The sequence below is a fragment of the Aotus nancymaae genome, unplaced genomic scaffold (genome assembly GCF_030222135.1).
Source record: "Aotus nancymaae isolate 86718 unplaced genomic scaffold, 86718_ANA_hifiasm-v0.15.2.pri h1tg000057l, whole genome shotgun sequence".
In the NCBI taxonomy this organism is placed as follows: domain Eukaryota; kingdom Metazoa; phylum Chordata; class Mammalia; order Primates; family Aotidae; genus Aotus; species Aotus nancymaae.
The window spans coordinates 46,057,694-46,081,703 of record NW_026988471.1 but is presented as its reverse complement, the minus strand read 5'-3'; the positions used below and the strand labels follow the sequence as shown (position 1 = coordinate 46,081,703).

The window sequence follows — 24,010 nt, the reverse complement described above, 5'->3', positions numbered from 1 at the left end:
GTGTAGCTGGGACTATAGGCATGCACCACCACGCTGGCTAATTTTTGAGTATTTTTTGTAGAGAGGGAGTTTTGCCATGTCACCCAGGCAGGTCTTGAACTCCTAGCCTCAAGTGATCCACCTGACTTGGCCTTCCAAAGTACTGGGATTACAGACCTAAACTACTGCACCTGGCCGGCTTGTGCTCCTAATTGCTATGCTGATAGCAATACTCCCTGATTAATTACCCCCGATAGAAGCAAGTGGCCACCTTCACCATGCTGTTTGAGGAGCGACAGGCAGTCCTAACTGCCTCAGAATTTCTCCCCTCAGCTCAGCTCTGTCATGCTTGTCACCTTTCTTAGGGTTCAGAAATTCCTGCTGTCAGTCACTAATATAGTGGAAGATAGGGTGACCTCTGGAGAGCGCTTTGCCCTCTCCTATTAGACATTTAGTCCTAAGCTGCTATAAATGAGCAGGGTGTATTTCCTCTTAGGAGGAAGGGAGTTATCAAATGCTGGGGGTTGAAGGAAGTAACAGGTGATCTGGGGTTAACCTTGTATTGAGGCAGAGAAATAAGCCATTAATACTTAGCTTGATTTGAGGAATCTCAGGGAAGAAACTCACCACCCCAATACCTATCATTCCACCATTGTAGTTTGACAGCAGTGCTGACCCATAGAATTTTCGTATCTGCACTGTCCAGTTCAGCAGCCACCAGTCACATGTGGCTATTGAGCACTTGAAATTTGACTGGTGTAATTGAAGAACTAAACTTTACATTTTAACAAATCCAATTTTATTTTTGAGATGGAGTCTTGCTCTGTTGCCCAGGCTGAAGTACAGTTGCATAATCTCAGCTCACTGCAACTTCTGCCTCCCAAGTTCAAGCAATTCTCCTGCCTCAGCCTCCTGAGTAGCTGGGATTGCAGAGATGCATCACCACTCTTGGCTAATTTTTTGCATTTTTAGTAGAGAAGAGGTTTCACCTATGTTGGTCAGGCTGATCTCGAACTCCTGACCTCAAATGATCATCCGACCTCAGCCTCCCAAAGTGCTGGCATTATAGGCATGAGCCACCATGCCCCACCATGAATCCAATTTTAAATGAAAATTGCCACGTCTGCCTAGTTGCAATATAATGGACAGGGCAGTTTTTGAGGCCTCTTTTAGAATATACATCCTGCTGGGAGGATCATACCTTTGGCAATCATCTGTCAAAACCTTAGTTCAGGTAGTGCAGGCTAGGGTTGAAGCTGCCAGGCAGGTGCCTTTCATCTGTGCAGTGTGGGGGCTGAGGAGCTCCAAGTCTGAATGCCTTCAGGCAGGGCAGGTGCTGTCCAGTCTCCATACCCCCTTGTTTTACTCCAGGGCTGTCATACATTTTGTCACCTCTTCAGAGGTGACAATCCCTTAGTAAAGCCCTTCAATCATCTTCAACCTTGTTTCATTTGCTCCTTACAGCAGCCCTGAGATGGAGATGGGGTTGAAATTGTATCCATTTTATGGGTAAGAGAATGCAGGTTCACAGAAGCCCCCAGGAAGGGCCGTTCTCCAAAGCCAGCCCCATCTTTCCTGTCTCATTTGAATAGACATTGGGAGCCAAGGACTTGCATCTGTGGCTTCCTCTCTGGGGAGCCTTGTTTTGCCCTGGCCATTGGCTCCTGCTGCCTTCAGAGCACCTTTTCCCCAGTGCTCCATTCTTGTTTTTATTCAGCCATCATCTTGATTCTTTTTTTTTTGAGACGGAGTCTTGCTGTGTCACCCAGGCTGGACTGCAGTGGTGCGAACTCAGTTCACTGCAACCTCCGCCTCCTGGGTTCAAGTGATTCTCCTGCCTCAGCCTCCCAAGGAGCTGAGATTACAAGCACACACCATGACGCCCAGCTAATTTTTGTATTTTTAGTAGACACGGGGTTTCACCCTGTTGGCCAGGCTAGTCTCAAACTGCTGACCTCAGGTCATCTACCCACCTCGGCCTCCCGAAGTGCTAGGACAGGCATGAGCCACCGCTTCTGGCCTTGATTCACTTTTAATGCAACCCAGCTGCTGTTCCGTGGCTTAATTCATATAATACATCCACTTGCCCATGCACCTGCCTGCCTGCCTGGGCTTCCAGGCTTCTATGGTGCTGCCAGAGTTGAACCATCAGCAGATTTAACAGGGTATACCGGGAGGAAAAATAATCCTCCAACTCTATCGCCAGCCCACGCCTGCACCCCAGCCTCTGCTCCACATCAAACCTGATCCTACCTGCATCCCAGTTTTCCTTTGACTTCATGCTGCTTATCTACCAGCGTCTGGAATTTAACACCTGCTTGACCCATGCCCCCTTCCTGAATGACCGCTTCTGTCTCCTCAACCACCCGGCAGGGCCCACACTCACGTTTCCTGTCTTCCTGACCACGGCAGCCCACGGCTCCGTCTGCTTCTCTGACTTCCCCATCACTTACTTCCTCCTTTTTGACTTAGTGTTTACACTGCTTTTTGACACAGTAGTTGAGGAAAGAGCCCTGCCTGCAATTAGGAGGTGCCGGTTGTATGAACTTGGGTAAGTAATAATTTGGCCTGCTGGATTCTCCATTTTCAAATTTTGGGGATTTCCAGGGATTGGACCAGATCCATAATTTTTCTTTTCTTTTTTTTTTGAGACGGAGTTTCACTCTTGTTGCCCAGGCTGGAGTGCAATGGCACGATCTCGGCTCACTGCAACCTCTGCCTCCTGGGTTCAAGCGATTCTCCTGTCTCAGCCTCCTGAGTAGCTGGGATTACAGGTGTGCACCACCAAGCCCAGCTAATTTTTGTATTTTTAGTAGAGACAGGGTTTCGCCATGTCAGTCAGGCTGGACTCAAACTCCTGACCTCGTGTGCCACCCGCCTTGGCCTCCCAAAGTGCTGGGATTACAGGCATGAGCCACTGTGCCCGGCCCATATCCATAATTTTTCCAACCAGTTTTTCCAGGAAAGTTCTTCGGAGACTGCTTTGATGGGTAGAGAGTGGTGGGGAGGGGAGCCAAGTCAACAGGAGCTTTAGGTTTCCGCTGTTCCTTTCCACTAGAGACCCCGCTCTGAGTGGACAAAGGGACCAGGCTCCTAAATGCTACTGAAAGAAGAAGGAGAGGAGAGAAAGAAGAAAGTGATTGAAAGCTCCAGATTGCTGGGCCTGGTAGCTCATACCCACCTGTTGCCCTAGCACTTTGGGAAGCCAAAGCAGGAAGATTGCTTGAGTCCAGGAGTTCAAGACCAGCCTGGGCAACATAGTGAGACCCCATCGCCACAGAAAAATTACAAATTGGCTGAGCATGGAGGCACAAGTCTGTTGTCCTAGCTACTCGGGAGGCTGAGGTGGGAGGACTGTGAGGTCAAAGCTGCAGTGACTGTGCCACTGTATTCCAGACAGAACAAGACCCTGTCTCAAAAAAAAAAGAGAGAGAAAAAGAAACCCCAGATTATTCATAATTACATTATCTAAAAAGACTCTTGCAAGTCTAATATGGCAGAGTCCAAGTCTTTTCTCCCCAGGTGGGTTAGGCATCTTGAGGGCAGGACCCACACCTGAGACACAGTTGTGTGCAGACACACAATGGGAGCTCAATGCGTGTGGAACGAAGGAAGGAACAATGAACCCTCTCTTCTCATCTGCGATGTTCCAGTATATCTCCCCTCACCAGCCAGACTGACAGGCCCGGTTCTTGCCTTTTTTTGGTTTCCCCAGAGCTCCTAGCGCAGAGCCTACAGTCTGGCCACAAACCCTTCTTTCTAATTAGAAGACTGGTCAGGTGGGGGTGAAGGAAGGACCTCTGGAAGACACAAGCTGTAAACTATGAAGCAGTGACTTTAAAGTATAATAAAACAATGTCAAAGCCCTGGGTGTGAGTCCTGCCTCCTTTACCACTTTCACCATCTCCAACAAGTGACTCAAGTCCCTCTGAACCTCAGGTTTCTCAGCTAGATAACAATGCTTATGATTTGCTTAGTATTGTGAAGACAAACTCTATCTAGACCCCTAGGCTGGGTGGGTAGGGTCATAAGAAATTCCCCTCTCACTCTGAGACTTTGCAGTCTCCCTGATACGGGAGGCTGAGAGATCTATTAATTGCTTCTTCATAGTCTGCTAGGCCCAAGATGAAACCACAATTGAAAGATTCATGGTTGAGACATGAGAAGCAATCACTTGCTAATAAAACCCACACAGTAAGATGAGCCTTATAAAAACCACTGCAGAGTGACAGAGGCCAGAAGAGCTGCTTGGGAAGGGAGGGGACAGGACAGGGAGGTTCGCTGGGGTAAGCCATGAGCCAGCCCACTGGGACCAGTTCACAACACACAGAACAAAGCCATGGGGTTGCTGTGGCCTCAGAGATGTCATTTCATCTCTCAGGACCTGTCTCTATAGATTGTGCCTGGCCTTCCTGGGCCATGAGGCCTTCCTGGGGGATAAAACAATGCGGTCAGAGAGATTCCTCTCCAGCATCACACCTCTCCTTTCAGCGGCCCCTCCCCTCCCTCCCATCCTCTTCAGATGCCCGGAGCCTCTGAAATAAGAAAGAAGAACATCAAAGAGTCCATTGGAGCAGCCCTCCCCGCCACCCCCAGGATCTCTTTCGGAAGGGGCCGCATCTCCAGGGGATCCTGAGGGAGGAATTCCCAAGCCAGAAGCTGTGTGTGACCCACAGATGTGTGTGTGTTTGGTCATGGTAACTTCAACAGAGTTTTGTGAAAATATAATTTAATTGATGGGATTTTTAAAAACCAGATTTTAATTAAACTAGGGCTTCCTTGATCCACTTCTGCCTATCCTATTCTGGCTTCTTTTGGAAAATGGAATCACCAAAAGTGCTTGTCTCACATTCTCACTGGGTACGAATTGGCAGAGCTGAGCAGCCGCTGCCCTCCATAAAGGAAACATTTATTAATCCTTCCCAGTTTGCCGCAGTTCCTACCTCTCCCAATTGTTCCCTGTCATTACCTGGCCTCCTTCTCCCATTTGTGCCACTGTCTGGCTCCTGTAGCATCTGAGCTTGTGGGCTTAGACTTTATTCAAAGAAATTACTTAGTAGGATGAGGAGCATGGAGATGCGTGAATATTTCTGGGCAGAGGAATGTCTCCTTGCTCCTAATGCCATTCCATTCTGGAGTCCGCCGCTCCTAAAGAAGCGAATCCTACCACAGTTTCACAGATTGAGGAGCGCACTCAACTGCCAAAGGATTAGGAAGAAAGTTTGCAGGAATCTGTGCAGCTCCCTACCCCCACAGCCTGCCTCCTCCAGCACCAACAGCTGCCTGTTTTGTCACCACCAGCAAGTTGAGGCTCGATCCCTTCCTTACCTTTCCGTGACCCAGGCTGGAGTCAGCTTGTACCTGGACCAGCCAGCCTGACCTTGCAGTTTGTTTTGTTATCAGGGCCTTTTGCTTTGTGCCCACAGACTGCCTTGTTTGGGGTAGCCCCTCGCCTGAATGCCTGCCTGGGTTTCCTACCAGCCCCTCAAAGCTCTAGGAACAAATTGAATTCTGCTCTGCCCCTCCCGTGCACAGTCTCTGCAGCTGAGCCTCACCCCTGGAATGCCAGTTGCTTCTGCTAGACTCCTGAAGCTGCAGGGCTTCCTCGATCCACTTCTGCCTATCCTGGAGGCTGAACTGCTCTGATCCCCTAGCACCCAGTGACCCGCAATATGCCTCACCTACTGCCTGCCTGGCCCTGTGCAGGATGATGCCAGCAGAAGCAAAGCTTGTTTGGAGAGTAGGGGTTAGATGGGATTTTGACCCCCCACTTACTCCCTCTGCCAGGCATCTTTGTACACAATGCACGATGACCCTGAGTAGGTTCTCCTGGGCCCTGAGCACCGGGCATCCCTGTGTGGCCTCATCCTCTCACTGACCCAACTTCATTTCTGATACTCACCTCCCAGTTTCCTATCATTTCCTCTTCTCCCCTTGTCCTAATCCTGGGGAAGCAAATGGTTAATATAAATAATAATAATCATATTGAGATTCTGTTTGCGGCAGTGTACAAGCATGACACGTACATTATTATATTTAATTTTTACAACCACCAGACAAGATAGGACTGTCGTCCCCATTTTCCAGATGAGGAAACTGAGGCATAGAAAGATCAAGGAATTTCCCCAAGGTCCATCACTAATGAGTGACAAAACTAGGATTCAAACCCAGATCTGTCTGTTGCTAAAGCTTAAACTTTCAACAACTCAGCTCTGTCTTCCAAACCAAAGAAAGCTAGAAAGGAGGCTCAGAGAAGCCAGTAATTTGTCTGGGGTCACACAGCTCATCAGTGACAGAGCTGGAATTTAAACCCAGGTGAGCCTCTGTCACCAAGTCCAAAGCTCTTTCACATGCTGTGTATATTCTTGGGCTGCCTCTGCTCTTTGCCCCTTAGCTCCTGGCTGATGGGCACACAGGAGGTGTTTACTTGCAGATGGAAGGACTTGCCTCATTTTATTTGATATGCCTAGATTGAATCAGTTTCTTATAGACTCTCTCCCAATTGCTTTGGTATCAGCCAGGATGGCCTTGTCCTTAGACAGGTTAGGTGTTAGCTCAACCCCCATTTTCCCAAACCTGAAGGGCCTGCAGTTCTAGCATGGAATGCAGATTTCCTAGGGTAGAAGAGGATAATGAATAGGATTTGATGTTTAACATCTCAGGATAAATGAGTTTTTCAGAAGGTTTTCTGACAAGAGGGGCTGGCTGCAGAGAGGGGACAAGAGGAACTGAAGTGCTGGTGGAGGGTAGCTGGGGAGCAGGCAACAGGCTGAATCTTCTGAGCAGGGTGTGCAGACAAATTTTATGCAGTGTGGCCAGGCACGGTGGCTCATGCCTGTAATCCCAGAACTTTGGGGACCGAGGTGAGATCAGGAGTTCAAGATCAGACTGGCCAACACGGTGAAACCCTGTCTCTACTAAAAATACAAAAATTAGCCAGGCATGGTGACACACTTGTAATCTCAACTACTCTGAAGGCTGAGGCAGGAGAATCGCTTGAACCCAGGAGGCAGAGGTTGCAGTGAGCCAAGATCGTTCCACTGCACTTCAGCCTGGGTGACAGAGCAAGACTCTGTCTAAAAAAAAAAAAAAAAATTATGAGTGTGATTTTCTGGAGATCAGAGCCTCTTGATCCTACTTCCTTGAGTTCTGTATCTCTGGGTCTGTATCTCAAGAGGTCCCTGGCCCAGGCCCCTCTTCCTAGCTAGGGACATTAACTCACATACTCCTGGAGTAGAGCCGGGGTTGGGAGAGCCCTGGGAGAGGGCAAGCAGAAATGCCACTTCCACACAGCAGGGTTTCACATCTGTCTCCTTCAAGTGGTCCTGTCTCTAGCAACAGCCCCTGGGAATGGTCCTGCCAAGCAGCTTGGCTTGTTAGCAGCTATAACAGACAATAAACTGTGTGAGAGCCTTTAAGAGCTTTGGATCCCCAGCCTGCCTAGTAGAAATAGGTTTCTCAGAGGCCTGTGCCAGACTGAGCTCCTGGCAGGCTAGTGGGGATAAAGGACTTTCCAGAACTTTCATCCAACCCAATTTAAATGAGCAAGGATTTACTTAGCCTCTCTTGAGTGCCAGTACTGTTTTTGGATACCAGGGTAGGAGACTCCTAGCTGTCCTATTCCAATTCTTTTTTATATCTTAATAGCCGCTGAGTTTTCTCAAAGCCAACAAGGCATTGTGCTTAGGGGCTTTGGAGTAAGACAGACTTGGGTTCAAATTCCTCTGCCGCTGGCTGATTGCATGACACATCACTGAGCCACAGTGACGGTTTCTTCATCTGTAAACCATCAACTTCACAGGGCTGAATATGAGAATTAAATGAGACTGTGCATGAGTGTAGACAGTCTAAGACCCTTCCAGGGTCCATCACCAGGAAGGCTGTGATTTGTCAATAGCAGCAATCAAACCAATAAGCAAACAAAACCAGAAAGCCTCCTCTGTCCCCATCAAACCATCTCTTTGCTCAGGCATCTCCCATACTTCCCTATTACTCATAGGACAAAATCTTGCCTTCTTTACTTGGTATTCAAGGCCTTCCACATAGAGCCACATTTCAAGTGCTCAACAGCCACATATGGTTTATGGTTAACTTATTGCACAGCGCAGATGAGCACATTCCCATTACTGCAGAAAGTCTACTGGACAGCCCTGCTGTAGGTGATATTATAGCTCACTCACCTGAGCCCCTTTCCCTGGAGCAGGTTTCAATAGTAGTGTGGCATAAGCATGGTCAGCATGAGTGGGCACCATCAGGCCAAGGAAAAAAGTCAACAGTGCTCAGGGAACTGAGGTCAGACCACAGGGGTAGCCATCAACAACCGCCCCCACCAACGCCACCACCAGTAAGTAACCCTTTATTCCTTTTTCCCATTTTGGCCTTAGCTTCCCTAGGGGTGGCCCTGGAGAACAAGGAGAGTAGGCGGCAGTAGAATGTAGGAGCAGACACTTGGACTTGGCGGGCCTCCTTAATTTACTACACGTGACTTTTCTCTCATCTGTTTAATTATACCTACTCTCCAGTTACTGAGAGGAGTAAACATTTAACAGCTGGCCCCTGCCGCATATTTGATAAACTAGGGAGAGTTTATAAAATGAGAGACCCTTCCCCTACCTTTAAATAAGCCCCCTATATAAAAATCTGTCTCTGTCAAAGGAGTGTGTTTGTTTTTTGTTTTGTTTTGTTTTGTTTTTTTGAGATGGAGTTTCGCTCTTTTTGCCCAGGCTGGAGCACAGTGGGGAGATCTCGGCTCACTGCAACCTCTGCCTCCCAGGTTCAAGTGATTCTCCTGCCTCAGCCTCCTGAGTAGCTGGGATTACAGGCATGCACCACCACACCTGGCTAATTTTGTATTTTTAGTAGAGATGGGGTTTCACTGCGTTGGTCAAGCTGGTCTCGAGCTCCTGATCTCAGGTGATCCACCTGCTTCAGCCTCCCAAAGTGCTGAGAATACAGGTATGAGACATCGCGCCCAGCCGTGTGTGCATTTTAATACAGAAAAAAGGAAAGAAAAGAATAAAAAAGTTAACAGACTTTCTTACAAGAGCATGTTACCTTTAAAAAGTATGCTGCTACCAGGCGCAGTGGCTCACACCTATAATTTCAACACTTTGGGAGGATCACTTGAGCCCAGGATTTTGAGACCAGCCTGGGTAAGATGGCAAGACCCCACATCTATTAAAAAATTTTAAAAAGCATACTCCTATTTCACCCCTAAAAAGTTGAGAGAAAATGGATAAATGATTGATTATGAGCTCATAGTTGTTTTTTTTTTTTTTAAAGATGGGGTCTTGGTATGTTACTCAGGCTGGACTTGAACTCCTGAGCTCAAGTGATCCTCCTGTCTCAGCCTTCCAAGTAGCTGGGACTACAGGTGCACACCACTCCATTCACCAATTTGTTGAGAAATTTTGAAACTTGGCTATAGTACTATGAGGGTTCATCATTTTAGTCTCTCTGTGTATGCTTGACATTTTTCATAATTTCATTGGAGCCCCTTTCCTTGGAGCCAGTTTCACTAGGAGTGTGGCGTAAGGATGATCAGCATGAACGGGCACCATCAGGCCAAGAAAAGGAGTCAACTGCACTCAGGGAACTGTGGTCAGACCACAGGGGTAGCCATCAACAACCCCTCCACCCTAATACCACCACCAGTAATAAAATAAAAAGATAAAGGTGGGTATAGCAGCTCACACCTGTAATCCCATCATTTGGGGAGTCTGAGGTGGGGGGATTCCCTGAGCACAGGAATTTGGGATCAGCCTGGGCAATACAGTGAGACCCCCATCTCCACAAAAAATTAAAAAGTTAGTCAGATGTGGTGGTGTCTGCCTGTTGTCCCAGCTAATCAGAGGGCTGAAGTGAGAGGATAGCTTGAACCTGGGAGTTTGAGGCTACGCTGAGTTGTTATCGCACCACTGCACTCCAGCCTGGGACACAGACCAAGATCCCATCTCAAAACAAAAACAACAAAAAAGAAAAAGCTAAAAAATTAAGCACAGGCTGTGTATGGTGGGTCAGGCTGTAATCCCAACACTTTGGGAGGCCGAGGTAGGCAGATCATGAGGTCAGGAGTTTGAGACCAGCCTGCCAACATAGTGAAACCCCATCTCTACTAAAAATACAAAAATTAGCTGGGTGTGGTGGGCACCTGTAGTCCCAGCTACTCAGGAGGCTGAGGTGGGAGAATTGCTTGAATCTGGGAGGCGGAGGTTGCAGTGAGCGGAGACCGCGCCATTGCACTCCAGCCTGGGTGACAGAGTGAGACTCTGTCTCAAAAAAAAAAAAAAATTGAGCACATACAGCCACTAAGACCTAATGTACCCAAGCGGACCACTGGCCCCCAGACTTCTAAGGAAGTCTCTTTCTGTAATATGAAAGGCAGAAGGGCACCTGTTCCTAATGATGGGTTGGGGGAGCAGTGAGTGTGGGGAAGGGCAGCAGGTGAATGTTCTCTCTGGATGTTTCCATCCTGGTATCTGTTTATTTTACAGGGAACTTGAGCCTGTGGCCTCTCAGGTGTCATGTCTGATTCCTGACAAAGGAATCTGAGGCTGAGCCCTGGTGTCCAGGTGTCCTGGCCCCTAGCCAGGTTTTCCAGTCACTTCTAGGTCTCAACCCCAGCTGGGCTGGGCTGAGAGCCTTGGTGTCCTGGGGTGAAGAGCCATAGGTCCCTCCTGGCTCTCCATCCTACACCTGCTGCACCTTCCTTTCTCCCTGCTGGAGCTGCCCCATTCCCATCCTCCTGCAGCCTGCCAGTACCTCACCTCCGAGGGCCACTTCACATCTCTAGGCCTTACTTTCTTTTTGAAGAGATAGGGTCTCACTATGTTTCCCAGCCTGGTCTTGAACACTTGGACTCAAGCCATCCTTCTGCCTCAGCCTCCCAAAGTGTTGGGATTGCGGGTGTGAGCCACCAAACTGCCTATCCTAGGCCTTTCTTCTCAACCCTAGGAAGGAGCTGGACAATCCTTGGGGAAATCACTCCTCGAGGACCCTTTGCTGCACCCTATTCTGCCCTAATTGTTTCAGGGGCCAGTCTGGCCTCTCTGGCTATCATACCAGTCCCAGGGGACCAGGGTACCATACCAGTCCCAGGGGGCCAGAACTCTGTTATCTCCTCGTTTATTTCCCATAGCACCTAGCATAAGGCTGAGTACACACAGAAGGAAAATGAATGAATGAATGAACCAATGAATGAGTGAATGAATGAATAGATCTGACAGGGAATGAGCCCCAATTTTTTCTACCTACCACCCTGCACACTCACCAGGGCCTCTGAGCCAGTGTCAGGACTGTGAGGGATGATCTCTTATCTGAATTTAACTAGGCCAGTGACTCCAGACATCAGTCAGCCACAGTAACGTTGTCATTCTGTTTGTCTGTCCCTGCTAGGGGAGTGGTCAGAGACTGTATGTGAATGCTTTCGGCCCAAGAAGGGTAGGGGGTACTCAAATCTCTACAGAGTGATATTGAATGAGAACTGGAAGAAAAAGACACAGAAAAGTGGGGGTGGAGTAGAAACAAGAGAGGTGGGGGTGGGGAGGCACAGGGAAGAGGATGGGAGTGAGGGAGAAAGGGACACAAAGAGAGAGCGATTCTTGCCTTGCACATCTCCAGTCTGACGTGGCTGTGCCGATATCCCCAGCACTAATTGCTTCAATTAATAATACGGCTCTATAAAATTTCAGCAGCCGAGAGCAAGTGCAAGGAAAGATGACATAATGCATTAATAATGCAGGCAGGCGATCGGGTTGGGCTCCTGGGAGCTCCATTAAGGAGCGGCTGCTGCAGTCCTAACGCCGGCTAACGCTCCAGCAGGGCAGTGTGTGTCCTTGGGCCTCTGCAGACCACAGGCTGTGGAGCTGCGGGGGCAGAGGTGGTGCCAATGGACAGGAGGCTGGGGAAGGCTTTAACCTTCTCATAAACTCCAGAAAGCACCCCTCCCATTCTTTGATCTGGACAATTGATGTTTTCTCAATCTTACATAAGTGCTGTGCAGTTTCAAGATTGCTGCCCTACATCCCTCCGACTGCCCTTCCCGGATGCAGCTCAGATTATCAGACCCTCTGGCTCGTCTCTCTGACTGTTTTGCTGTTGTTTTTAAAAATCTTCAATCCATTCTTTCTCTCTATATCTACACCTCCATCTTTTTGTCTCTTCGTCTGTCTGTTCCTGGATTCTTAAGAGCTCTTAAGGAGGCAAGCCTCTTTTTCAGGACAAAGATTCTGTATCTAAAACATGTTGAGCTGGTTTCTCTCAAGTCAGCATCACCGTCACCAAAAGCACGTGCACACAGTCCATCCTCCAAATGTCTGCACGTGCACACAGTCCATCCTCCAAACAGTATGTAGGCCTGGGGCTGAGTGTGGAGCCTGGAACAAAGGGGTCAGCAGCAGGCATCCTGATCCTGAAGCTGGAACTCACTAAGTGATATTGAACTGATGCAAGGTCAGTTCCTTTCCCATTTCCTGCAGAAACCAGACCTGGATCATCCCAAATGAATCCCCTAATTCAGGGCTTCTCATTCCACGGTCTAAGGAGATGCTTAAGAGTATCCCAGAAACCCTGGAAATGACGTGACACTCTCTTTGTACATATGTGCATTTCTCTGACAAGAGGGTCCACAGCATCCTCGGATCTCTAAGGAGTCTGTGATGGCCCCGAGGATGTGGAAGTATAGCTCTAGTCCTCTTGGACAGCCAGGCACTTAGACAAAACCTTAGATGACTGAGGCATTAGATGGACACTTCTGTTCATCTCTGCATCCGTGGCTCCATGTTTCATCCATGGTCTTCCTGTTTCTCACTTGATTTCCTCAAAGTTTTTGTCAAAAGAGGTCAAGGGCTAGAAATAAAGAAGATGAGAAGAGGCCCAACATTCACCTAAGACTCAAGTTAAAATGAAAACTGGGGCTGTGTGGTGGCTTATGCCTATAATACCAGCACTTTGGGAGGCTGAAGCACGTGGATCACCTGAGGTCAGGAGTTCAAGACCAGCCTGACCAACATGGAGAAAACCATCTCTACTAAAAATACAAAAAAATAGCCAGGCATGGTGGTAGGTGCCTGTAATCCCAGCTACTCGGGGGATTGAGGCAGAAGAATCGCTTGAACCCAGGAGGCAGAGGTTGCAGTGAGCCGAGATCACACTATTGCACTCCAGCCTGGTTGACAAGTGCAAAACTCCATCTGAAAAACAAACAAACAAACAAAAATCAGCTGAGCATGGTACCTGGCACATTCTTGTGGTCCCAGCTACTCCGGAGGCTGAGGTGGGAGGATTGCTTGAGTCTGGGAGGTTGAAGCTGCAGTGAGCTGTGATGGTGCCACCGCACCCCAGCATGGATGATAGAGCGAGACCCTGTAACAAAAAACAAAAACCAAAAAAACCCAGAGCGAAGTAAAACTCATGCTTCAAGTCTTGGCATCCAAGCACAGGCTGGTGCCTCTATTTTGCAGTAGAAATGAAGTTTGTGTTGGCAACTCAAAGTGTTCTCTTGAACAACCTTCCTTTCCAAGGAAGGACGATTGGAAACAAACATGTGTTGGGCACCTTCAGTATGCAAGTTTCTGTCCCAAACAGTCTGATGTGATCCTGAGCACATTCCAGGGAGACCAGACCCTCCAGTTCTTCTTCATTGAGGAGAAACCTGAAATTCCCAAAGGTTAAGAAACTTGAGTGGCAAAGCCAAGATGTGAGTCCAGGTCTTTTTGCCGCCAGTCCATCTCTTTCCATTACCCAACATTTGCCTGCATTTAACAGTAGCTCTTAGGGGCATTTTTCAGGGGAGCAAACCTGGCTAATCCCCACCTCCAGGTTCCTATTTCTCATTGCCTCTTCTCCACCTGGCCAAGTGCTACGCTTCTTTTAAGACTTACGTTCTACTTCATTCCTCAAGACTTTTCTAGATGATTTCAGCACAGAGTGATCTCTCAGTTTAGGATGAATGATGTGGGTAGATATTAGATATACAAAGGGGAGGGCTGCAGAGGACACTTGATTTTCACCCAACATCTAGTTTCCCCTTGATTATTGTCAAACAGATCCTGATTTCTGATTCCTTTGTAACTAAGTAGGCGCTGATCCCATCCCAGTTCTAGGAGTGGATGGAGCTTGGTCTAAATCAGTTGAAGAAATGTTAACCCCCTTACCAATTGTCAGGCCGGGAACGGTTTTATAACCAAATTCTGGCCAGTGGGAAGAGACCGTCTTTCCTTCTTCAGTGGGATGGTTCCACGTCTAGAACTGCTGTGGACTTCCTGCCATCCAGCTTGTGGGTGAAGCCCACATGAGGATGGTGGAGCAGCAGGGAAGGGAGTCCTTAAGTTGCCGTATCAAGCACCTCTGGCCTGCCCTTCCTCTGAACTTTGCTATGAGAGCTGATACATTTCCTTGCAGCTAATTCCAGTTTGAGTTCAGGGTTTTTTGATACTTGCTGACAAAATCATCACAGCTGCTACTACACTCCCTCCTTTAACACACAGTGTTGGTGCTGTTCTTCCTGACACCTACCACCTTGTCAGCTCTACCATATTGTTGCCGTGTTGTTATTTAACTTTTCCTATGTTCACATCTTGTCTATGAAGTTGACGTCAGCTCTTCCAGCCCACAGGAATGGTTTCTGAATTCTCATAGAGCTCCCAAATAGCGGTCAAATCTGTCATTCATTCTTTCCAGAAATATTTCTTGAGCCCTACTATGTGCAGGAACTGGGGATATGCAGTGGGGAAGGCAGACACGATCCTACAGCTATGGAGTTGGGAGTCCTCATGAGGAACTCAGATGTTAATCAAATGACCTCAGGAATAAGTCTAGAATGAATGACGACTGGGAAGAGTTAAGAATGCAGGTATCCAGAGCTCTGCTAAGGCACAGTACGAAGACCTGCACTGGCCAGGGGATCAGGGAAAGTATCCCAGAGAAACAGATCTGAAGGATGCGTGAGAGTGAACTGGGTGAAAAAACAGGGAAAATGCATTCTAGGCAGTAAGAAGAGTGTGTCATCTCTTCATCCCGGCGACCACTGCCCCCATCACTTTTGACCAGACCATCCTTGTTGCTTTCTAACTGGCTACCCTGCTTGCAGTTTCGTCCCCGCCAAGTCCATCCTCATCCCAGCCATGAGACTTATTTATGAAAACCCTCCGGTGGCGCCCAACTTCTAAGAGAAGTTCAATTTTCTCTTCCTTCCTTCTCTTTCTCTCTTTCTTTCTGTCTCTCTCTCTTTTCTTTTCTTTTTTGACACATGATCTCACTCCATCACCCAGGCTGGAGAGCAGTGGCACAATCTCAGTTCACTGAAACCTCTGCCTTCTGGGTTCTAGCGATTCTCCCACCTCAGGCTCCCGAGTAGCTGGGATTACAGGCACGTCTCCCCGTTTCCCGGCTACTTTTTGTATTTTTAGTAGAGACAGCGTTTTGCCATGTTGGCCAGGCTGGTCTCAAACTCCTGGTCTCAAGTGATCCACCTGGTTCAGCCTCCCTAAGTGCTGGGATTTCAGGCATGAGCCACTGCACTTTACCAAAGTCAATTTTCTTTCTTTATTTATTTTTTATTTTTAAATATGGAACGCTTCATGAATTTGCGTGTCATCCTTGCGCAGGCGCCATGCTAATCTTCTCTGTATTGTTCCAATTTTAGTATATGTGCTGCCGAAGTGAGCACCAAAGTCAATTTTCTTAACAAGGCTTTTCATGATCCCATCTCCAGTCACCTCTCTAACCTTATTTTCTGCCTCTCCCTGCCTCTGAGAACTCCCTACCTGTGATTCTCAACCACAACCGGGCCATCCAGCCTTTTCCTTGTGTCCTCTCTGCCTAGAACTTTCTTCCAGACTTGCTTGGCACAGCTGCCCTGATGCAGCTCAGGTGTCATGTCACTTGGATTGGCCTCAGTGGCCCTGCTCTGTGCTGCCACCACAGCTTGTGCATATCAAAATTGTCTGTTCATGGATGTCTCTCAAATTAGAATTGAGCGTTTCCAGTGTAGGGACCATGTCTCACATATCTTTGTACCCCTTAGAACTCAGCACAGCCAGGTACACAGTATGCTCTCAGGAACCATTCATTCAACTATATTTCAGCACCTACTGTCTTGCCACATAATCTAGCACTGCTCATGTTCCATTTGACTGTATTGTATTTCGTTGGCTCTTTCGTGTGTGCTACTGCTGACGGCGCAGGTAGATCTCAAGTTCCTGGAGGCCAAACGGCATCTTACATTTCTCAGTAGTCCTCAGAGAATTCAACATCGGTCCCTAAATAAGCATTCAACAAGTGTTAAATGAATAAAGATTTCAGGCTGGGCACAGTGGGAGGCTGAGGTGGGTGGAAGACTCGAGGTCAGGAGTTTGAGACCAGCCTGTCCAACATGGTGAAACCCCATCTCTACTAAAAATACAAAAAAAAAAAAAAAATAGCTGAATGTGGTGATGTGCACCTGTAATCCCAGCTACTCGGGAGACTGAGGCATGAGAATCACTTGAACCCAGGAGGGGGAGATTGCAGTGAGCCTAGATCGCACCATTGCACTCCAGCCTGGGTGGAGTGCAGGCGCCATGCTAATCTTCTCTGTATTGTTCCAATTTTAGTATATGTGCTGAAGGATGCGTGAGAGTGAACTGGGTGAAAAAACAGGGAAAATGCATTCTAGGCAGTAAGAAGAGTGTGTCATCTCTTCATCCCGGCGAAGTAATCCCAGCTACTCGGGAGACTGAGGCATGAGAATCACTTGAACCCAGGAGGGGGAGATTGCAGTGAGCCTAGATCGCACCATTGCACTCCAGCCTGGGTGACAGAGTAAGACTCCATCTAAAAAAAAAAATTAATAAAGATTTGAAAGCATACAAGGATGGATGGAGTTAAATAAATAGTTAAACATATTGTTTCTACCTCTCTAGCAGGGAAATTACAAATGAGTCCTCTTGCTGCCAAGATTCTTGCAGGCAGATGTCGGGAGAAAAGGCATCCTAGAAAAGTGAATATCCACAGGGAGAGGGGGTCACTGAGCCATCCCCCTCCTCTCCCCAGTAGTGTCCGGACACCTTTGCTGCTCAAGCTGCCCTCATCCTCCTGGCTGCCAGAGGAGGGATCTTGCGGGTTCCTAGAATATGTAGTCTTGAGCTTTCGGAAGGAGCCCACCATTCCCTCCTCACTGATTGCACTGCAAGGCAGCTAAGTAACGCTTGTGTATTATGGCCCAGGAGCTTGTGTACTACGGCCCTTCTCTTCTCCTGCTGTGATGGCTCCCTCGGCCCAGGAGACCAGATGTGCTCCTGCTAGTGGTCTGGAATTATTCTTTCCTGTCGACCCAGGCTCCCGGGAGGTCTTGAGTGAGGCAGAAGTCTGGAGAGAGAATGCAGGCTGCTTACTCACTTCTGGGGTCTAAACTCTGGAAACACTGAGCAGGCTTGGGCCTGAGGCAGTCCAGATGACAGTCAGCAAAGTTTGCTGAGGGTTTGCTGAGTGGGCTGAGTTATATCCCAGACCCTGGGAGGAAGGCAGAGAAGAGGAGCTGAGGAAGGGACCAGTGAATCCTCTGTGAGATGTCCCCTTAAAAATCCATCACCCAGGCCCATTTGCAGAGGAGAGCAAGGACTTGCCTGATGCAGAGAGAAGCCCTGGCAGAGGCTGCCCAAGGCCCTGGACTGGCACCTGGTCTTGCCTGGACTTGGATGCTGACCCTTCAGTAAAGTATTGCTTTTTATTTATCTTATTTTCCAGAAACTGCTAAACAGGAGAGTATTAAACTAAGTGCAGGGCCCATCTAAGCTGGAGCTCACCCACCACGAAGCTGGCCCCGCAGAGGGGATACAAGAGAAAAGCATGAGGGAGTCTAGGCGCAGTGGCTCTCTCCTGTAATCCCAGCACTTTGGGAGACTGAGGTGGGTGAATCACTTGAGGTCAGGAGTTCAAGACCAGCCTGGGCAACATGGTGAAACACATCTCTACTGAAAATACAAAAATTAGCTGGGCATGGTGACACATGACTTGTATAGTTCCAGATATTTGGGAGGCTGAAGCATGAGAATCACTTGAACCAGGGAGGCAGAGGTTGTAGTGAGCCAAGATAATGCCACTACACTCCAGCCTAGGTGACAGAGAGAGACTCTGTCTCAGACAAAAAAAAAAAAAAAAAAAAGAAGAGTGGGGGGCACTATAATTCGGAAAATCTGGGGCAAGGCAGGGTTTTCCTCAGCACCAGCACCTGCTCTCAAGTTAGCCCCTAACCACGTGCCTTAATAAAAGGGAGAAATTTTATCTTTGTAGGGGAGATAAAGTTATCTTTCCCTCACCCATCACAAGGCTCGTGGCTGCTACTCCTATAACAAAAAACAAGCTAATAAAAGAAAAAACCATCACAAATGTATTTAACCAAAGTTTTAAATGACACAGGAGCCTTCAGAAATGAACACCCAAAGACCCAGGAAAAAGTATTTTTTTGCTAAGGTTGAAGAATGGACAGTTGTGTAGAAATATGACTGGACAAAAAGCACATAATCTGATGGCGAATGCTGGGGGGAATCTTAGCGAGGCCTGTTGGTTCAGATTCTTCCCTTATCTCTGTGTCTTTATTCCTTTCCCTCAGTCATATAGCACGACACCTGTCACATGAGGGTCTTCAGGGGAGAAGCGAGGGAAGGGAGAGTTCCTTTTATGGCCTCAGGGGAGAAAGGCAGGAGAAGGTCAGAGAGTGAACTTTCTGCTTGTGCCAAGGTTCCATCTTTTGCAGTATCACGTTTGGAGTCCTGACCCCTTCCTTGGTTCTCCTCCCTGAGACCCAGAGATGTTCATTGCTGACGAGGTGAAAATGAAGGGAGTTTTCCTTTTTTGGCCTTGGAATAGAGATTGCCTTCCTTTTTTTTTTTTTTTTTGGACAGAGTCTTACTCTGTCACCCAGTTTGGAGTGCAGTGGCATCATCTCGGCTCACTGCAACCCCCGCTTCCCAGGTTCAAGCTTCTCTCCTGCCTCAGTCTCCCAAGTAGCTGGGATTACAGGTGCCTGCCACCTCACTCAACTAATTTTTGTATTTTTAGTAGAGATGGGGTTTCATCATTTTGGCCAGACTGGTCTTGAACTCCGACCTCAGGTGATCTGCCCACCTCAGCCTCCCAAAGTGCTGGGAATACAGGTGAGACTGACCTCCTGTGTGTGGTAGGGAACTAGAATGAGCAAGGCCCCAGAACCCAGAGTCTAAGTTGGTGGTCAAAGCCAGGACACCCCAAGGTGGCTGTTTGTCCCAGTGTCTTTTGGTTTAAATTAAGGCATGTAGGCAGCTCTCTTAAAAAATGTAATTCACCTGATAACCAAGGAAGCAATAACACATTCCCTGCTTAGTGGGTGAGATTCTACAGGCTCTTTGCCAAATGAGGCTTGAAGGTAGGTAATTCATAGCCAATATGGAGTTTTAAAAAGTATTTGGACAGCAAGACTTTATTTAAATGAAAACATACTCTAATCTGAATCGAAAAACTCAATGTTGTAAAAGTTGAAGGGTGACAGAATATGCCACCTCAAAATATGCCCCTTTGGCATAAGGGTTATTTTGAGCCAAAGGCAACTGAAAGCCAGCAGGTACTGGAAGGGCACTCTGCTCACTGCTTTTTATTTCTGAAAGAAAGAACAAAAGCCCCATATAGAAGATGTCCTCCTTATACCAGAAGGAAAGCAACACTCTTTTATTATTATTATTATTATTATTATTATTATTATTATTTTAAATAAGAAATAGAGATGAGGGTCTCCCTATCATCAGACCAGGCTGGTCTCCATCTCCTGGCCTCAAGTGATCTGCTTACATTGGCCTCCCCAAGTGCTAGGATTACAGGCATGAGAAACCATGCCGGTCAGAAAGCAACAACCTTATCACCAGGGACAGGGAGAGGAGGCGGAGATGAATCTGTACAAACCGACCTTGGAAACCAACCTTCCTCTTCCCAGTCACTGCTCACGAGCATCTTTCCTAGCCAAAGCCCCCTTGCCTTGCCACATTTTTATCATTTATTTTGCGAAACTCTTTGTCTAACTCAGTATATGAGTGTTTGACTCTAACTGCTTCTTTGGGTCTTCATTTCCGAATGAGGGTTCCCATCTCATGTAAAACTTATTTAAATAACTATGTTTCCTTTCCTCCCATTAATCTGTTTTATGTTGATTTAATTCTCAGGCCGAGTTAAAAACCCTCAGAGAGTAGAGGTAAAAATTTTGCCTCCCATACAAGGTAAAATATTTTCCCTAAAATAATCTATTAATTTGATGTAGTCTCAGCCAAATGTCAACAGGATTATCTTTGTTTTGAACTTGGCAGAAATGGCATTAAGATTGATTTGGGACCGGGAGCTGTGACTTATGCCTGCAATCCCAGCACTTTGGAAGGCCGAGACAGTTAGATCATTTGAGCCCAGGAATTTGAGACCAGCTTGGGCCACACAGTGAAATCCCATTTCTACAAAAGTAAAAAATTAGCCAAGTGTGGTGGCATACACCGGTAGTCACAGCTACTCAGGAGGCTGAGCTGGGAGGATTACCTGAGCCCAGGAGGTTGAGGCTGCAGTAAGCCATGATCCAACCTGGGTGCCAAGGCAAGACCCTGTCTCAAGACAGAAAAAAAAAACAAAGATGTAAATAGATATGGGAGGAGGATTAGGGAAATTTAAAAATAAATAAATATTAAAGGATAGAACCTTCTATATTAAAGCATATTTTAAAGGGCACATAAAGGGGTCGCTGGGACCCTAGGTGGGCCTCATTTCACACTTTGGTAGTTGCTGTAAAACTGCTCCCACAAGGTTGGACTCACTTAAAAAATCATACCGATTCCTGTTGTCAGTCCTCTCCCATCGTCCTGAAGGCTGGGGAGTCATGAAGCTATCATTCAGGGAGTCATTAGGCTATATATACTTCCCCCGGCCCTTTCCATCAGTATGAGCTGAGCAGAAGGCCTTAAACACAAAGGCAATGTGGGGCTTTATATACACATGTTGAGCTGTTCAGGCCCTGAGCATGGGATTTCCTCTTGCTATTGATTATTACTTGGGTCCTTGTGCTTTGTCTTCCTTCAGTGTCTTCATGCAAAATTCAAAGCATTAATTTAGGCCGGGTACAGTGGCTCATGCCTGTAATCCCAGCACTTTGGGAGGCCAAGGCAGGTGGATCACCTGAGGTCAGGAGTTCGAGACCAGCCTGGCCAAGATGATGAAACCTCATCTCTACTAAAAATACAAAAAATTAGCTGGGCATGGTGGCGGGCCTCTGTAATCCCAGCTACTCAGGAGGCTGAAGGAGGAGAATCGCTTGAACCCAGGAGGTGGAGATTGCAGCGAGCCAAGATCGCGCCATTGCACTCCAGCCTGGTAAAACAAAACAAAACAAAACAAACCAGAAGCATTAATTTAATGGACAGAAAACAGTTAGCGTCAAAATTTGCTTTAGAGGGAAATTTAGTTGGTGGAAACTGGGCATAATGTTTCTCTGGGTGTTGGTGGTGGTTGCCCTACCTCATCCCTCTCCCCAGCCCCTCTCATTCCACAGATAACTGAGAGTGGGGACTCTTCCAGAAAACAGTGGAGACCCAGCCACATGGATATTCTTACTCCTTCCCACAGCCTTCTCAGCAGCCCTGGACTCCATTCCCAGAAGGAGCACTTGTTTTACTTGCTTCTCTATCAATTTGCTTTGGGAAAAATGGATTGAGTGTTTGAATCAAAATCCCACAACAGCAGTTTTTCTCCTTTGCAGAAACCACTCTTTATTTTTGCCAAACACTGGGTACTCGAAGCGATTTGCCTTTTGTCTAAATGGAGCAGAGCTGTTGTTGGGCCTGAGGTGGATTTCTAACCCTCTTTCCCTGACTCTGACTAAGGACCAGTGGCTCTTGCGGTGGGGGGATGAAATTATTGCAGGGGTCTGGGAGGGAAAGAGCAAATGTGCACATGGCATCAGCCCTGCCCCCAGGAGCTGCTGGAGTGGGGTCCTGTGTGTTGACACTCAATGGCTGAGACTTAGATCAGTCATCACTGAAGACAGAGTCGCTTCTTATTTTAACACTGTGCCAGGAACCAATGCACAGGTTCATGCAGCTCAAAGGCAGCAGGGACTGGAGTTCGGGCTCCTCTGGTGTTTAATGGGGACCCAGAACGGGCCTGCAGCCCTGCCTTCCTGGGAGGTTGAGGGGTGGGGGCCCTCCAACCAGCATCACACCCCTCATCCCAGCCCCCTCGCCTGCTGCATTGCACCACTAATTTAGTGAAGACATCATCCTCACCCCCTTCCGAGAGCTGCTCGCTGCTCTGCTCTGACAATTACACTAGCTGCTGCAGAGAAGTGCGCATCCCCACAGACATATGGCTTTTTAAAGTGATAAATTGCATTAGCAAATTTCTTATTAGCTCTGCTGTCAGGAGGGATCTCCTGCCATGTTAGCTTGCTGAGGCTGATGCATAACTTCCTGACCGTTAATTACCATGCCAAGGGCTAAAGGGACTCAGGAGCTGGTGGGTTGATGAGTGGAGGCCCTTTTCTCTTTCCCTTTCCATGGGAGATCAGGAAGGCTGGGCTCAGTGGCCCTTAAGCTGTCTTTGGTTCTGCAGTGAGCTCTAGACTTTAGGCTTCTGATCTTTGTGGGTAGGGTACAGGATACCAAGATATCATCTGGGCTGCTTGGGGTTGGGTTCTCCCTCAGGGCCTTCAGGACTTGGCAGCTTGAATCTGCACAGCATCTCTTTTGGAGCTGCATATTAAAGACAAAGCCTGGACTGGGTCCCAGAAAGGTGCTCTGGCCTCTCCTTGGGGGTTCAAGGCCAGGGATCCTCCTTATTCTTGCTCCTCTCATGCCAGACAGCTGAAGAGTCTCCTCCCTGAAGGTGACATCATGTCTCCTGCTTAGGTCTTTTCTTGGTGGCTGTCCAAGGAACTGCATACTCAGGATGTTCAACCTTAATTTTCATGGACTCAGGCTCTCCTCTTATACAAGAAATTGCATAAAACTCAAACTCACTGGGGAGCAAAAATGAAAAAAGAAACATTTCAATTTCTTGTTTTATCTACCACCCAATACAAGTAAGCATTTTGAGGGTCTCTGAATCCTTTGAGAATCAGACAAAAAATACAAACTTGTGCATCCAGTTTCAGAGTCTTTCTAGTCTCTCTGCAGCCCATTTATGAATCCATGTTATATAGGTGCCCTTTCCTACACCCTCCCCCCCATCCGCGCCCCTCCCCACCCCCCCCACCCCCCCCACCCCCCCCCACCCCCGCTCCCTGCGCGCCTCTTCCCCAGTAGCTGATTCCTGGGAACTGACCATATCAGCAGCCTCCTGCCACAAGAAGTGAGTTAGCCTGAGGCAGCAGAACCAGCTCCCCAAGGCAACCCAGGGCACAGTTTGGGTGAAGTCCACTAGATGCAATTGCGTTATTTCTTGGGTTATATTAGACATGGTGAGACAGATATGTGTTCAGCGTGGCAATGACTTTGTGGCCAGGTCTACATTAACTACTCATTCTGAGAAACCAGTTCTTGTGGCCACGAGTCTCCTGTAGTAGCATTTTCTTGTCCTGGTGTGCTCCTGCTGAGAAGGGAGGTGAGGGAGGAGGAGGAGGAGACTGCAGCAGAAAAAGAGAAGATTCTGAAATGGGTGCGGGGGAGGGTATGTGTGTGGAGAAAGGCAGAGAGAGGGGGTGGGGACGAGAACTGAATTCTTCATTATTCAGCCTAAGGATGCTTTAGATGGAATCTCTGAAAAATTTGTGAGGATGAATTTGCACTCTTTAACACACGTGGCCTCAAGTTCTGCCTCATCTTGAGCTTTGGCTAGGAGTGGTGCTCGGCTCTGTGAAATCAGAAAAACACTCTCCTTTCTTGTCACCTCTAGGCTAGGCTTTAGGAAATGCCCATAGGAGGATGGAAAAGTGGGAGGAGGTTCTCTAAGGGAATAGGGTGGCTACAGAGTTATTCTCTATCACCCCTAATTGTTTCCATGACTCCCTGAGGGAAGCAAGAGAGAAATTCTCAAGAAGACCAGGCCCAGCCCG

At 47.8% G+C, this 24,010-nt stretch overlaps 1 long non-coding RNA gene, 1 other non-coding gene and 1 pseudogene across 2 annotated transcripts in view; 1 reads left to right on the top strand and 2 right to left on the bottom strand.

The window, feature by feature from the left end:
• Window positions 1-24,010, top strand: part of LOC135269680 (uncharacterized) — a 165,262-nt gene that overhangs the window by 97,989 nt on the left and 43,263 nt on the right. The gene's annotated exons all lie outside the window — the stretch shown is intronic.
• LOC135269739 (U6 spliceosomal RNA) lies at window positions 15,540-15,646 on the bottom strand. The gene has a single exon (XR_010338003.1). It is a non-coding gene; the product is annotated as a U6 spliceosomal RNA (small nuclear RNA).
• LOC135269803 (U6 spliceosomal RNA) lies at window positions 16,528-16,590 on the bottom strand (annotated as a pseudogene).